This window comes from Balaenoptera physalus, assembly GCF_965194825.1.
Source record: "Balaenoptera physalus genome assembly, chromosome: 1".
Lineage (NCBI taxonomy): Eukaryota > Metazoa > Chordata > Mammalia > Artiodactyla > Balaenopteridae > Balaenoptera > Balaenoptera physalus.
The window spans coordinates 148,280,251-148,297,973 of record NC_138882.1 but is presented as its reverse complement, the minus strand read 5'-3'; positions in this window follow the sequence as shown (position 1 = coordinate 148,297,973).

Below are 17,723 nucleotides of genomic sequence, written 5' to 3'. Positions count from 1 at the left end.
AAGTTGCAAGACCAAAAAAGATAGAGTAACAAAGTGCCTTTTTTGTGGAGGGGAAGGGTTAGGAAAACTTCTTGGAGGAGATGACAGATGAGGTGGGTCTTGAGTGAGGCATGAGAGGATGAAGTGAAAGCGGGGAGAGGACATTTCAGGAGAGGCGATGGCATGCAGAGGACCACAGCTTCTGAAGAGGGGCTGGCATCCCCAGGGAGCAGAGAGAGCCTTAAGGAGGGCAGGGCACGTGGGCAGGAAAGCAGCCCAGAGGAGGTAACAGCAGGATGCAGGGGCAGCCCGAGGCCTGAAGGGTCTGCTGAGTTCAGATTTAGCCCGGAGGCCTGGGGAATTCAGCTGTACGGTGACTGAAAGAGGGTGGTAAGCAGATCATCTTCATTGTACAGGAAGAGTTTAATACCCCAGTATCCTCTCTTCTCCTACTAAACCAGTGGGAAATGCATGTGTCCTCCTGAATGCTCACTTTTAACATTTATTCAAAATAGGTTTGGAATTCTCTGATCTGACAACTGTCTTCAGATCTCAAGATAGGTTATCTGAAAAGGCACATCTTTGCTTTGGAGGACAGATTCACTTTTTTGAAAACCTCACAGGGGATTGGGAATCCAATCAGAGGAAGACTGTGGTCAGACAAGCCACTGTGCTTTTGTGGCTAAAACTGAGGTGTAATTAATACAATCTGAGCTATGGCTACATCACTGGAATGTGAAGGTCACTTCTCTAGGCGGCTGCTCAGAAGAGCGGTACTCATTCTTATATCTAAGGAGCCTGTTTAAAAGTCAGTCTCATTATTTTATGATTGCGCATCGTTATGATTTAGTTTAGGCATGAAGAGCAGATGAAAAGGACAGCCCCTCCCATTGGTATAGCATCTTACGCTTTCTAAAACACTTGCACAAAATCCAAGGAAAGTACAAAGAAATAAAGATAGGAAAAGGAGGCAGAAGGGCAAGAAACTAAATTATTCTTAAGAGACATTTTTTTAACACTGCACTGTCAAGAGAGACAGGAGGTCAATATCCACGTATATTTCAAGAAGTCACTATCTGAGGATACTTTAGGGAACTCATTGTCAGAGGTTTGGAAGTTGAAAACCACAGCGTCCAGTTAACTTTCAGGTTTCTGAAAGGTTGGATGATCACTCTGAGTGATCACAAAATAACATTTACTATCTACTCCTACAACTTGTTTTTTTGCTTCAAGGAAAATAAACATACCAATTGCAGCACACACTTTTGGTAGCTAGCATTCATTTCCCCTGGTTCCCTCTCTCTCCTGCTTAAAAATATTCTTTCAAAAAAATGTATGTGCTCATTCTTCCCCCACAAGCCCATGTGATCTTGGGACAGCTGATCCCACCCCTAGTTCCAGGTATGGGTCTTGATTGACAGGTCCTCAGCACCTGCCTCCACCCCAACAAAATGATTGGGTCAGTGGTGATCATGTGATCTAAGCCAATCCAATCAGAGGAGTTGGGGGATTCTTTCTTAGAATGAGATTTCTTCTTGTTCTCAAAGTACACTAGGAACATGTAGTAGTGAGGGCTGTTGACAGCCATCTTTGACCATCAGGAGAGTCAGGTTTAGAACATCTGAAACTAACACAACATTGTAAATTAACTATACTTCAATAAAATTAAAAAAAATAAATTAAGCTTACCAGGCAGAAGAAAGAACATGGGTCCTCGAGCTGCTGGATAGATTAAACCAGCCCTAAGGCTTAATCTACACATGGAATTTCTAGCTCTGGGAGCCAATAAAGTCTCCATTTGGCTTGCCATTTGGAGTTGGGTCTTCTTTTTCTTGTGATAGAAACCTGTGTGATAACAATACAAAATTCTTTTGTAGAATGAAAATATTGCTTATGTGAGACACAATTGCTTTTTAACCAGCACTTATTGAGCCCTGAGTCTGTGCCAAATGTTTTCGTATACATTTTTTTATTGGATCTTCATACATTATCCCTATTTTTAGTTGAGGAAACTGTGGCTGAAACAGGTGACCTGACTTGCTTTCGCAGGATAATTAACACTGGATGCTGTAACAAATACCTCTCAATTAGAGGCTTAGCATATATAAGTTTATTTCTTGCTCACATCACAGTTTGAAGGTAATCAGGTGGTTCTCCTATGTGAGTGTCCTTAAATGATAACTCACGGTTTTGGCTCACTTCCCTTGTGTGACCCTGACATCCTTGATTATTCTGTTCCCATCGGTGTGGATACAGAGACAGAGAGTGTGTGAAAAATCACTAGGGATGCTTTAGGGATAAGGTCTGAAAGGGCTGCATCACTTTTGCCCACATCCCATTGGCCAGAACTCAGTCAATGGCTCCCAGTTGCAAGGTGGGCTGGGAAACAGAGTCTTCCTAAGTGCCCCAGGAAAGAGGGAGCATGTCTGTCTGTCTCCCTTGTGGAGGGCCATCTCAGGATGCCGCCTACCACCTTCTGTAAGCGGAGCCAGGATTCTAAGCTCAGCATTGTGTTTCCACAGCCTTCTGTTTCTCCGGTTTCTCCTTTTTCCTCCTCTAAACACCCCCTCCCCCCGGCCACCATACACATTCACATTTTTGTTAATTCCCTCAGTAAGCAGTTACATAAAGGTCAATTTGTATTTTTCTTTAGTATCTTCTGAAGCAAAGAAGAAACTCCCAGCTTCCCTGACATTTGGTAGAACCACAGAAGCTGTTACTACCTCAGAGAAGTGCTCACTGCATGATAATGTATATGAGGGATTGATCATTTACTTATCCTCAAAGCAGATGAACTTTATAAGGAGAAGTATTCTGTAATGCAGACATGACTGTGAAGAATAAATCAAATTTCTCTGTGTACTTAGGGGAGAAAGAATTATTCAAATGCCTTGTCGGCAGTTTTCGGTCCATTTACTGGACCCGCAATCCCACATAACGGCCACCAGGGGGAGCGCTAGGCCCATCCCTGCACAGGCAGCTATTTTAGACGCTGCTCCTAGCCTCAAGGAAGAAGCCAAAGAAATAAAGGAGTATATTTTTTCCAAACCTGACCAACTTATAAATTATTTGTGAGTCCAATAAAAGGCAATTATCAACATTTCCTACTATTTCAAGAGTAATATATTCTATGTTAGAAAAAGATTCAATTATTTCCATGGCTATGATTCAGACAATGGAAATCGGAAGCAACCACAACCCAAAAAAAAAAAAAGATTGTAATCCCGTGTAAATCTCTGTCTTTAAAACTCAAATCAGAGGATGTGAATTCTGGCCCCGGTGGACATGAGATATTTGCCCTGAAGGCAGTAGAATTTGATGGGCTTGGGGGAGGTGGCTGGAGAGGGTGTGTGTGTGTGTGTGTGTGTGTGTGTGTGTGTGTGTGTGTGTGTGTGCAACCATAGTGAATTTGACTCCATCTGACTCCTTATTCTTTCCCAGCACAAGGGAGGTAAGGCAGAATAATCTTGTCCAAACAACTGAATGATGAACATTATAGAATTATTTTAGGAAGTATAGTTTTGTTATTCCCAGCTCTATAGACATACAAAATAATGAGGCTCAGAAGATCTTGCTTGCATAAACCAGGTTGTTGCGTTAAGACAGGCCCTTCTGCCCTGTCCAGCTGATCCTCTGGCAGCACTCTTGCTAAGCAGCAGCCTGGGGGTAATGAGACAAGCGTGGTCCTTGGCTCCAGAGAGACAGATCCGGAATCTTGCCTCTGTGGGCCAGTAAAAATGAGACTTTGAGCAAGGTACTTAACCTTTCTGATCTTCAGTTTCTGCAAAACCCATCTCACAGAATGAGCACAAAGATGAAATGAAGTGGGATACGTGAGTATCCATCACATCATGAGTGGTCAATGAATATCAGCTTTCTTCTTTGATAAGCCCCCTTGTTTTCCTAAAGAGGGCAGCAAGTAAGCTTGAACGGAGTTTGGTTCTGCACTTCCACACATTCTGAGTCTGTGGGCCTGGATTCATGAGGACTTACTTTGAAGGCACAGCGGGAGTTCTCTCCCTGAATCCCTTAGCTCTGGAATAGGCAGCCTGTTGGTTGGGGTGTGCGCTCTCCAGGGGACCCAGGCACTTAACTGAGCTAAGAAGTGCTTTCTCAAGGACAGGGACCCAGGAAGCAGAGAGTGGGAACTAGAACATGTAAACCCCACGTTCTCCATCAGCTGGCATGGTTACTCAGACACCCTTTTCCCCAGTTGTGTGAAAAGCAGAACAACAGGAGCTGGTGAAGTTGAGAGCCTCAGCTAGCATCTGGGGAATTCAGACATGCCAGGCCTAGGGCTTGGAAGGAGGGTGGGTTGCAGGCATCCTGCGAGGGCCAGGACTCTGGGGGATCAGGTTAGCACCCCAGAACTGAGAGAAGAGTGATGATCCTAGGAGGAAGGTCCTCTGTGCCACAGGGACTGCCAGCAAGCCGCCTGGCGAGCCCAGAGCCCGCTCTCCATTCCCAGAACTGGTCCTGAACACTCACCTCTGTTCCCTCCCACTCCTCCCGGTCTGATCCCTGTTTGTGACCCCGTGTGCATCACGACTGCCTATTCTCAATTCCCCCTCCCCCACCCTCCGCCACTTCCCTCAGCCTTTCTCTGGGTCCTGGGAGGCTGACCTGCACAGACTGCATCACCTGGCCTTCCTCACTGTTTGGTTCAGGTTGTGAAGTGCCAGCGGGAACTCCTAAGGTGAGATGAGAAGGAGGTCGGGGCATTTGTCTCCTGGCCCCTCTCCCTGCTTGGAGTGGTGTCTCTGGCAGCACCTGTGTCCTCCCATCACTACAGCGCCACTGCCCTCCTCCTGGCCAGGTGCCCACTGGGCTCTATTCACCACCTTTCCTCCAGCCATCTGGGTGGTAACGGCTTCCTGCTCTTGCTAATCTCTGGGTGCCTCAGCGCCCCTTGTCAGTTCCCTCAACTTCACCCACACCTCCCTGAGAGGCCCCATCATTCAAATCTCTCCTTCTGAATGACGCAACCTAAACTCTGATTCCCACCAGGGCCTTGATGGGTATAGCATCCCTTTATGAAGATGTATTTATTTGTATACTATCTTGTTTTAGAAAGGAGCTTATCAGGATACGTAAGATATGAAATCACCAACGTTAAAAGTGGAATTAAAAATCGTGGGTAGAAGGGCATGCTTTGGAACCAAAGATAAAACTAAGAAAACTGCATGCATCGTACCCTCCCCCCTTGATCACTGGCAGGCCACACACGCAGCCCCTTGCTTTCCACACGCCCACAAAGTCTCGCATCTATTAAGTTCCGAGTCTATAAAATACAAATAAGTCAGTTACCCTGCACAAACACAAGTGTTTGGAGACAGGAGTTTCAGCAGCCTTCCCTTAGCTGTAATGAAAACGTTAGCACAGGTTTGTGTGCCGGATGCACCGTGAGGCCAAACTCACCAAAACGTCGTTGGAGTTTGGAGGAGAGAAAGGTTTATTGCAGGGCCATGCAAGGAGATGAGTGGCTCACGCTGGAGCTCCCAGAAGGGTTTCGGCAAAGTATTTTTAAAAGCCAGGTGAGGGAGGGAGGTCGCAGGCTATGGGATTAGCTCTTGCACAATTCGCTGATTGGCTGATGGTGAGGTAGCAGGGTGGTGTCACAGGGGTTAACAGTATCAACCCTTCCGCTCCAGGAGGCAGTGGTTCACATCTACATAAAACAGCTCAGGAAATGTGCATCAAATACTGCTACCTAGGTTCTTCAGGGAGGAGCTAAAGCAGAGGATATGGGGGAAGGGCCTGTCCTGGGAAGACCCCTTAGGGCCCTGCTGGGTTACAAAAAGAGGGTGGTGCAGACAGCGGCCAGAAAGGGAAGGAGGCGGGGAGGCTGTCACCATAATGATGGCCTTGGCAGTGACAGAGAGGAGGATACCCTGGATATCTAAGAGCAGGGCCAGAGCTTGGCTGGGCCCCCCCAGTCCTGGCCTGGATCCAGGGTCCCTGCAGAACCTCGAGGAAGGGATGGCTGGATCGCCATGCAATGTTCTGTCGTTAGCACAGCGGAGCTCTGTCAAGGAGTGGCTTCTCTCTGCTTCTTTTTCTGCCAATGCTCCCTCACTTGTCTTTCATCTTCCTTAGAGCTTCTAGTTACTCGGGTTTCCACATCTTCATGACTTTTGTTTGTCCCTCACGTCAGTTTATTCAGGGCCTCTGTTCTACCTGATAGCCTTTCTCTGGGCATCCAACCAGCCTTAGTTTCTGCTACTCATAACTGGATTTTCCTTATATCTTTCAATTCAGCTTCCCTAGAGTGAAAATCTGATTGGCCAGCTCACCTCTCTCTGGGTGGAGCTTTCCATGTTTGGCCACATGAGAGCCGGCCTTTGTCCACCCTTAGTGCAGTCACAGGCTCCCCGGGAGTCACATGCTAAACGTGGCAGCTCAGGGGCTGTGGTGGGGGTGGGGGGAGGGAGGTGGACGTGGGCAACGCTGTCAATCATTTGTGCTCTTCGTAAAGAAATTGTGGATGATTTGTAAACATCTGTTGAGTCAGGTCCCTTGCGGCCCCTGGGAGTCTCTATTACGGCTCCATCCTCTGCAAGGAATTCTGCTGATCTACTCCAGCCCCGAGAGCAGAATACAGACAGCAGAGGGAATATAGCATGGGGCCAAAACAGTAGGCCTTGAGGTTTGGTGAGGTCATTGTCCCCAACATACCAGAGAGTGAGCTGGAGGCTGCAAGACGAATCCCAGACACTGTCTGCTGGTGAGGACAGAGCAGGCCTCTGGCCTGTTCCCAACTGACTCAGGACATGGAGAAGGTGAGCTATGGATGGAGATCCTGGGGGACTCCAGCTGAGCCTGGGGCAGGCAAGCGCTGTCACTTAGCCAGTCTCGATAGCAAGTTCCTCTTTAGTGTGGACAGCCGTCAGAGGAGAACTTTCCCCAGAGACTTTTGCAGTGTCAGTGATGGCAGAATGGAAATCCCAACTCTGCCACGTATTAGCTGTGTGACCTTAAACAAATTCCTTGATTATTGAACCTGTTTCTGCGTATGTAAAATACAGACAGTAAGTTCTACCTTTTGGAGCGGAAGCAAGAAATCCATGATAGGGTGGGTATTAAATCCTTAGAGACCAAGCTCTCAGAAATGGATAGTAATTTTTATGATTATGAGCGCTGGTAGAGCCGCTGACCTATCTTCTAAGATTTGCTCCCAAATATTAGAGTGGACTTGGGCTCCCAAAGACTTAGGAAGGAAATAATCTTTCCAACCAACGTGGGGCGTCGTGCCATCGATGACAACAAGGCAGACACAGCGTCTTGAATTACACGGGGCTGGCTGTGGGTTGAATAATCTATTGGCGAAGCTGAGCTTTGGAAACACACTTTTAAAAAAGGCAGCAGTACAAGAAAAGATAACAGTTCTCCCTAGAGGCACAGCAGGCTAGAAAGTATCTTCTTGCCCGGAGTCACAACGGTGGCTGGGCCCATCATAGCATCCCCCTGCCTCTGAAATCCAGGAGGTTGTGAGGGAAAGCGCAGGCAACCTTGACCTCATACTCCAGACACCATCTCTCAAGACAGTCCTCTCCATCAGTATCAGAGATCCTTTGTTCAAGCGAGAAGGTGAGCCACGAGTCACTGAATTCCACCTGTGCTGTTTGGGGAGTACGACGGGAGGCAAGCGGCCTATGGCCTCTCTCCTTCTGCCTGCTGGGGGAAGGGACTGTTCCCTGGCAGTTCAGGGGGCCATTTCTCTAGTGAGAAGGGAGGGAGCCCCTCAATCTTGCTGCTGGGGAGGGAGTGGGGGTCAGGCTGAATTATCTCGCAACAGCAACTGGCGTCTACCTTGGCTGAAGTCAGTGAGCTTGTAAAATCACTTCCCCGAGGCACTCCAGCACCCAATTTGGAGATGAGTGGGGATTTACATGATTCAACGGAATGTTTCTTTCCGGTATCGGGGCTCAGTCAGCCGTGAAGGAGGAATTTGTGAGCAAAGCTCGCTGGCTGTGGCTTCTGCTTCCTTCTCGGCCAGAGGGGCTGCAGGAGTGCAGGCGTAAAGAGCTGTCTTTGAGGTTCAAACAAATGATGCTCAGGGGTGGGATGCATCTGTTTCATTGTGACCCTAGGGAGTCTGTCTCTGGGGTAAGGAGAGATGAGCAAAGAAAACCCTTCTGACTTTAAACCCTTAAGGTCAGGGTCACAAGATGTATTGAATGTTTATTTGGGGCCGGGTGCTATGTGAAGTCATTTACCTAATATGCCCTCATTATATCCTGATAATAACTCTTATGAGATTGATGTTTTTGTCCTTATCTTATGGATGAGGGAACTGAGGCTCAGAGAAGTTAAGTGATGAGCCCAAGGTCACACAGAGAGAAAGTTGCTCAACTGACCCCCAACACCAGGGGGCGCTCCCTGGAGGTGTGTCTGGAATTTAATCCCAAATAAGCATCATGCAATCTAAAAACAGTTGTCTGATAGATTGGGAGTTTGGAATGGACATGTACACATTGCTATATTTAAAATAAAATGCCTTTCCATGCAAAATAAAAATAAAAAATAAAAACAGTTGTCCGGTTCATGTGTTTTGCATTTACAGTCCATGCAGGATCTTGCTAGAAAAGGTAACCGTTGGTCAGAGAGCTGGAGACTGGTTGCCTCTGTTTCACTGCTCTGTGGTTTCGTGGATTGCAGGGGATTGGAGACCTTACCCAGACTGAATCCACATCCATGCTGATCCACTTACTAGGTCTGGGATCTCAAGCAAGTCATCTATCCTTACTGAGCCTCAGTTTCTTCATCTGTTTCACTGGGTTTCTCTAAAAATTCAAAATAATCATCACTGTAATAACCCTGTTGTATAGGAGAGGCTCCACAGACGTCAGGTTCACCTCTCTTCCAATTACCTCTTGCTTTGTACTAACCACCCCCAAACATCGTGGCATAAAACTACAATAATCCTCTATTTTGCTCGTGAATCTACAGTGTGGTCGGGGCTCTGCAGAGACAACTCATCCCTGCCCCATACAGCACTGACTGCTCCATACAGCACTGACTGCTCCATACATACAGCACTGACTGCTCCATACAGCACTGACTGCCCCATACAGCACTGACTGCCCCATACAGCACTGACTGCCCCATACAGCACTCACTGCTCCATACATACAGCACTCACTGCTCCATACAGCACTGACTGCCCCATACAGCACTGACTGCCCCATACAGCACTGACTGCCCCATACAGCACTGACTGCTCCATACATACAGCACTGACTGCTCCATACAGCACTGACTGCCCCATACAGCACTGACTGCTCCATACAGCACTGACTGCCCCATACAGCACTGACTGCTCCATACAGCACTGACTGCTCCATACAGCACTGACTGCTCCATACATACAGCACTGACTACTCCATACAGCACTGACTGCTCCATACAGCACTCACTGCTCCATACATACAGCACTGACTGCTCCATACATACAGCACTCACTGCTCCATACAGCACTGACTGCTCCATACAGCACTGACTGCTCCATACATACAGCACTGACTGCTCCATACATACAGCACTCACTGCTCCATACAGCACTCACTGCTCCATACAGCACTGACTGCTCCATACATACAGCACTCACTGCTCCATACATACAGCACTCACTGCTCCATACATACAGCACTGACTGCCCCATACAGCACTGACTGCTCCATACAGCACTGACTGCTCCATACATACAGCACTGACTGCTCCATACAGCACTGACTGCCCCATACAGCACTGACTGCCCCATACAGCACTGACTGCTCCATACAGCACTGACTGCTCCATACAGCACTCACTGCTCCATACATAGAGCACTCACTGCTCCATACATACAGCACTGACTGCCCCATACAGCACGGACTGCTCCATACAGCACTGACTGCTCCATACAGCACTCACTGCTCCATACATAGAGCACTCACTGCTCCATACATACAGCACTCACTGCTCCATACATACAGCACTGACTGCTCCATACAGCACTGACTGCTCCATACATACAGCACTGACTGCTCCATATATACAGCAATGACTGCTCCATACAGCATTGACTGTTCCATACATACAGCACGGACTGCTCCATACAGCACTGACGACTGGGGTGGCTCAGCTGGGGACCCTCTTCCGGGACGGCTCACCCATGTGGCCGGTAAAGCTGCTTGTCGGTGTCTCCCATGCGGGTCTCTCTGCAGCATGGCTTCGGTCTCCTCACAATGTGATGGCTAGGTGTGAAGAGTAGGTGTCCCAAGAGACAGGAAGCAAAAGTGGTCAATTTACTAAGTCCTAAACCCAGAACTGGCACGGTGCCACTTCTGTCATATTCTGCTGACCAAGCCATTCCAGAGTCCAGATGCAGGGGGAAGGGACATAGAATCCCCTCTTAGTGGGAAGAGCATCAGTGGGTTTGGGGATGTTTTAAAACAGCCCCCCACCCCCAATCTGTCCTCTGGCCACAAATTATTTATATTTATTCCACGGACTAACTATACCCAGCACCTCCCAATATCCCCAGAAAGTCTCCTCCGGATAGGGTGCTGGGTTCAGGCTTTTGTCATCTAATCAGGTCGAGGTGTCAGTGAGGCTCCTTGGATACGGAACCTGAGATAGAGCTCCTTCTTGATCAGACGTCCTGGCAGCTAAAGAGACTGGACGCCTGCCTCCTCATACAATGTTGACACAGACCGTGGCCACCCGTCAGAGCATCAGTGCTCAGCAGAGGCGGGGCTGCTGTGTTGGAGCCTAGCGGGGAGGTTTCCTGCAGCAGCCTAGTGCCGTGGACCAAGTACAGGGGTGGTCACGGTGACCAGGGTTCCAATGCAGACTCTAGCGTTGATCTGATGGGGGTATTGAATATGTCACTCCATTGCTCAGAACCTTCATTCCCTTTTCTTCAAAATGGGGCTAATAATCTCTACTTCATAGAGACTTTGCAAGATTTAAATGAGGTGTTGTCCTGGAAACAGCCCAGAAAAGTTCCTGACATATACTAGGTCTTCGATAAAGGAGAGTTGAATTTGGAATCTGAGACATGCAAATAAATTGGGCATAATGATATATATTTCACAGAGTGAGTGCACAGCTCAAAATATACGAAAGGGATTTGTGAGCTGTAACACCTTGCAAAAGAAAAACGTGTGTGTTTGTTTCTTTTGTTAACGCCCATTGGCCGCTCCCCAGTCAAAGTCCCAGCATCAGCAGGGTGGGGTCCCCTCCGCCCTGGGGCTGGTGACAGTTTGATCTCTGAGGCAGAAGCTACAAAATGGAGCTGCTAGTTGGGCGTTAGCTAAAAGTCATTAGACTTTTCCTTTCCTTCTGTGCTTGCCTTGCGCCCTGAAGTCAGCGGATTTCATCTACATGGGATTACACTCGAAGCCTGTAATCCAGTTTTTTTGGTGCTAGGGGAGATTTCTGGAGCGAATGAGCAGACCAATCTAGATTGGAGCGAAAAGGTCAGAGTCACAGGATGGGTAACGTAGTCTCTGTTTCTGAGAGATAATTATGAAGCCGACTGAATATGGATTTAGAAGCAGGGAGATCAGGGTTCGAAGCCTGGCACTGCCTCTTCTTGCCTGTGTGCTGTGGGCAAGTACCTCTACTGTCAGGATTTCTAGCTTTCTCATCTGACAAATGGGGAAATAATCACTCCAGCTGACAGGGTTGTGTGAGAAGGTGGTGAGGCAATGCGTGTATAAAGGCTCACTTCAATACCTGGTGCCAAACAGATGTTGCTTTATTATTATTAGAAGAACATGGAATAATAATAACCACCTAATCAACTGGTAGGAGAATGGAATAAATTGCATGCAAAACACCTCCACGGAGCTAGGCGTGTAGAAAGTGCTCTGGAAATTGTAGTCACTGCTGCTGCTGCCATTAATAATTTTAATTTTAGCAATAACAGTGTTGATCACACTTGACTAAATTCCTAATACTCCTTGAAAGTTTCTGTAAGCTCGGAGACAAGGTTTAAATTATGTATACATTCAAATACCATTTGAAAGATTTCTCCTGCAAAAGCCAGGTATGTAAGTAACGTATTGGCACAAAGTGAGAAAATAAAACATAAACAGAAAGGGAGCCATATTGAGAGCAGTGCCCACAATTTCACTGATAGCTCGGGTGAAAGAGGGCACAGTGAAATTTCCATGTTGAAGGTGACACTGTATTTTTGAGGCAGAGAGAAGTACCAAGTGGAACAGATTTATTGAATAATTACAGAGAGGGGTATAAACCAGATATAGTTTCACTTCTTTTCCAGTCATGGGCTTCAGCTAAGCTCTGTTTAAATCTGCTTTTTCATATTTTGTTTGTAAATCCATAGCATTTTGGTTGCTCTCTGCTCTTAGGATAGACTCAATCCAGTATTTTAACTTCCTTGTCCCAACCATTCTACACCTTGGTCCCTACTTAACCTTGCTTATGTGGGCTATGTCAGCAAGTCTCCGGTCTTCAGAAACCTGGAGAGAAGCAGACACAAGTCCTTATGTTTTCCTAAATTCCTAAACTCCAAGGGCACCTCTCTCAAAAACTTTCTTACTATATTCCCCTCCATTTCAGGATGGTGCTGGGCTGAGACCTCAGATTCTACAGCTCAGTAGACAGCAGACTCTAGGGAATAAGATACTATATGGATTAGCTATTGTCACTTAATGCCGCATAACAACTATCCCCAAACTCAGTGGCCTAAATCACATTTTTTTCTTACCACAGATGTAGCTATGGCCAGCTAAGCAGCTCTGCTTTAGGGTGTGGCAGCTAGATTGAGTCTGGATCTGACTGAGCAAATCTACTTCAAGCTGAAGTTCTGCAGGCTAGTTGAGTTGTTCTGTTTCATGTCTCTTTCCTCTGGGACTAGAGGGCTACCGAGAGCATATTCTTCTCATGGTGATAACAGAGGCATAAAAGGCATCTCTTGTTATCATGCCCTCATATGACTATGTCCAAAAGCAGGAAAGGAAACAAGGATTCTCCTTGCATACCTTTTTCTTTTCATCAGCGTGGACAGTCTTCTTCAGAAGTTCTCAACAAATTTTTCTGTCATCTCATCTGCTGGAACTGGGTTCCCTGTCCAACTCCAAAAGAATCTCTGGAAAAGGGAAAGAGATACCACAATGGCCTTAGACAAATGCTTGTTGAGTGAATGGATTCTTACAGAAATGAGTGATCCTCCTGTAGGTTCCAACATCACATTTAGGAATAAGCGAAGAGCCTACCCATGTTTAGGGAAACCATGTAAAAAGAAATGAATAGAGGAAGAGGTGAAAGAAGGATTCAACTTCATATTTTGTTGCTGATGCAGCCCCTCAAACACAGTTTCAGCAATGCAGTGGGTTACTATGCTCAGACTTCGAGGGATACACCAGAGTGTCCCTAGTGGGGGTTCTTATTTCATAGTCCAGAAAATAAAGGCAATTGCAGTGATTAACTTAGTTACAGTAATTATCTATTAATAATAATTAGCTATTACTAATACTGAAGTAGTAGAAACTAAGGGCCAGGCCCACTTCTAACTGCTTTACACACATACATTCATTATTATGTGCTGCTCATGAAGACTGATGGGACCAACGGGCCTCCATGAATAGCCTGAGATTCACACCCTTGTGTGGTCTCCTCCCACAGTGATCCTGGGTTTAGTCATGTGACTTGCTTTGCCAATGGGACATTAGCGAGCATGATATAAGCAGAGCATTCTCTCTTGGAAGTCAGCCGCTTTGCTGGAAAGACGCCTAGGCTAGACTACTGCACGATGAGAGGACTTGTAGAGAAAAATCTGGACGGCAGAGAGGCCATTATGGGCGTTCCAGCTCTCAGCTGAATGCGGTCCCATGAGTGACCCTCCACAGAATCCTAAGAAATAATAAATCAACGTTGTTTCCAGCCACTGAATTTTGGGGTGGTTTGTTACACAGCTGTAGACACAGAAACAATTGGAACAACAAAGGTGTGTATTCCTCGGACAATTTCTGTGAAGGACTTTCTTTTCCTTTCTATCTGTGATCAGCCAGAAAAGCTAAGGGGATGACTGTGAGCCTCATGGGATACATTCATTCATTCGACAAGTATTTACTGAGCACCTGCTCTGTCCCAGGCAGTGTTCTGTGTGCTGGGGACATCGTGATGAATACAGCCCCTGCCCTCATGACACTTACAGTTTATGACATGGCTTCATCCTCCTAGATGCCCTGGGAAAAGATTAGTGGTTCTCCACCAAATACATCCTTTGTTTTTCCATAACCTGCTATGTATCTGTCCCCTATCTAAATCTGACCTTCATCTGCTTGTAATTCAAAGACAGGGAGTAGAGATAGACTTTAAAGTCAGACTAACCTGGCCTCAAATCCTCTCCCCCTCCCATCTCTTTCTTCTGGTCTCAGTTTCCCCATCTTTGGACTGGGTATAAGAATCCTCACCTAAAGCTACCATAAAGATCACAGGAAGAACACAAGTATTCAGTAAATGTTACTACATTTCTTGTAGATTGAACACCTACATGCGGTTTCAGGGCAATTTCAATCGGAGGGCAGTTCATGGGGCATCCGATCTGCACCCCCCTTCTGTTTTCTAGGACTCTGGTGCCAAAGGGAATTTGGAAGTTAGCTCTCCTGCGTGCTCTACACCTGCCCTGACTCCCCTATGCTTTGCACAGGAAAGCTGAGCCTGTGATCCTTGACACTGGCCCCTCGCCCACGAAGCTTTACCAAAGGCTCTCACGTCCATTACCTCAATTACCCTTTCCAGCAGGCCTGCGAGGCAGGTGTTCTCGGCCTCATTTTACGGTTGAGATACTTGAGGCCCAGGGAACTGAAGTAACTTTTGCAAGGTTACAAAGAAAATCAGTGGCTGAGCTTGCCTTGAAACCCAGGTCCCCCATGTCCTGCCTGAAGGCTCTTTCGAGTTTCCTTGCACTGTCTCCCTGCCCCTCCCACAACCCTCCCACCTCCCACCTCGACCTCCACCCCACTGTGTCACAGCGACGCCTGAGAAGCGAAAGCCACAGCATCTCAACAAAGGGAGGCACACGTGATTATTTTCTTGCAACCATGTACGTAGGAGGCATTAACATTCGCCCAGGAGCTGCTGAAATCCGCTCAACTGGAACGGAGGCTGGCGAGAAGGGGACTGACCAAATTTGTTTACAGTGGGCTAATCCAGCTTCGGCTGCCGTGCCGCACGGCCTGGCTGTATGAGCAGGGAGAAAGTCTAATTACAGGCTGACAGCCCCGAGTGTCTCCTGGGAAGACAGGTCCTGAATAAAAGTATCAAGAGAGGCTTGAAGCGTTTGGAAATAGAGATTTGTTTCCTAACCCTGTAGTTCGAAGGGGAAGGTTTCAGATCAGGATGACAGAAGCCTAAGATTTCAGACCCAAAGGAGGCTGTAGAGAGGAGTCAGCCCTCAGGTGTGGACACTGAGGTGACTGTCCCAAGGTCATGCAATGCCACCCTGCAGAGGTTGGCACATGCATCCTGAGGCCTGACTCCCAAGCTTCTGAGTTCCCACCGACCCCCCTCACCCCCAAGCATTTCCCCTCGCGTGTCAGCCCCCGGGGGTCAGTCTGTAAGCTGGTTTCTCTGCCTCGGTCTCAGCCCTCTCCAGTCCGTCCTCCACGTGTCCCCAGAGTCTGATCACGGGGCTCTGCTGCGTCAATTTATTCAGTAGCCCCTCCATGTGCTTAGGGGTGAAATCTACATCTTAGTCTTGGCCAAGAAAAAAACAAAAAGCCCTTTGATGTGGTCTTTACCTGTGCTTCTGCCTACCAGGTAGCTGTTGATCCCCAAACTGGTCACGTCCCTTTGCATCTTCATGGTTTTGCTCATGCTGTTTCCTCCATCTGAAATGCCCTTTCTTCCTCTGTCTAAAGAAAGTTCTACCCTTGCACACCCACCGCCTTCTTCAAAGCTCAAATCACATATAAGAATCCGTCTGGGATGCTCTCAGCTTGGTCCCCCTGCAGGTCCCCATGGCACACTCAATCTGGGGCAGGGCACTGTGATGGCAGGGGCTGTGTTCTCTCTACCCACCCCTAAGTATTTAGTGCCCCCCACAGTACCGAGCCCTTGATAGAATGAAGGTAATAAATTGACTGGTTACAACACGCAGCTACTTTGTGGTACAATGCAGAACAAAACACGCTTGGGTAGCCCTCCCAGAGCTTATGGTCTGACTGATCAGTCCACTGGGTCACTGTTGGTTTGAGGCTTAAAGGCGCCGCTATCCTTAAGAAGCCTCATTTAAGCAGTATATACGTATGGCCTGATAACATAGGGATGCCTAACGTACAGAAAAATGACACATGCATAGGTTCTCAGTGACCCTCACGGCATCACTGACTCCTCAGATGTCGTGTAGACTGAGAGCAAGCCCCCACCTGAGTGTCACAGGAGTGTGTTTCTGAAGCAGAGGGTCAGGACAGAGAGGGCAAGAAGTGAGAGGATTACAAAGAAAAACAGGATCCATCCTGATTTTGCCTGGAAGTGCCTGTTAATTTAGGTCAATTCAACAAATATTTATGAGGTACTATGTGTGTATATGTGTGCCATATATATATGTATATATATCATCAAACCCATTATACAGGAGGGGAAGTTAAGGCATAGTGGTGAAATAGCTTGTCCAAAGTTGCAACCGTTGGTTCATGATAGTGCTGGGATTTCAATCCAGGTATGTTGGACTTGAAAACTGTAATCTTCCTACTGTGCTGCATAAAACACAGTATGGAGCACCTACTATGTGCCAGCACTGGGGATACAAAGGTGACTGAAACATGGCCCCTGCCCTCAAGAAGCTCCCAGTGTCCTGGGGGATAGAAAGGAACCAGCTCTCTCAGTGTGATGCTGGCTGGGAAACGGAGCATGGAAGGCTGTGGGGAAGGAGCTTTCACCACGGACATGGTTTAGAATTGCCTGCACATGGTGATCGTACAAAAGCTGACTGACTTCTAGTGGGCTTTAGTATTGTTTTTAATATCTGTGCACACACCGTGGTCCCTTATTGCCCGCTTGTGGGGCACAGTCAGTCAGTCTGGCTGTGGAAGGCTAGTTCCATTCCCAGACTCTCACACTTCTGGTGCACGGAGACCATGGGCCAGCACCGCCCTGTCTTCCAAGAGTCACAGGATCACAAGTTGGCGGTCTTTCAGAGAGAGGGGGATGCGGCCAGGGTTCAGGGGGAGCAGAGGAGAGCGGTGCCGTGCATCATGCTGTGAGTGAAGGCATCACAAAGGAGACGATCGATCAATTGATGACGCCTGGAGAACTTGCTCAGGTGTAAAATGGACTCTGGTTTTTACTGCAGCCAAAGTCCAAGAGGACTTTCCCAAAGGACCACCTCGATTTGGCCAGAGCTGCTGACAACGCTCCATGCCTTCTCTGAGGAAAGGTCTTTAATTTCTACGCCAATGAGCCAGACACCGACTCCCTCCCATCCTACCCCCTTAAATACAAGTGCAGAGCTTCGCCAGGAAGTGGGAGCAGTAGACACGCATTAGCCCACCCATTGTAAAGCCTCTGATGGAGACCAATTACTCAAACCAGCTCCACTTCATTTCCAGCTGAAAACCCACCACTGATACATGTTGGCCACAGCCCCGGGCTGATGAAGCAATCAGGAGGAGAAGCAGGTGTCAGAGACACGCAATCTTACAAAGGGTTTCGAAAGGAGGGTAGGGAAGGCAAGGCAGTGCACGTGATGGGGGCTGCTCACTTACTGCCTGCAGACTTTGTGCCAGGTC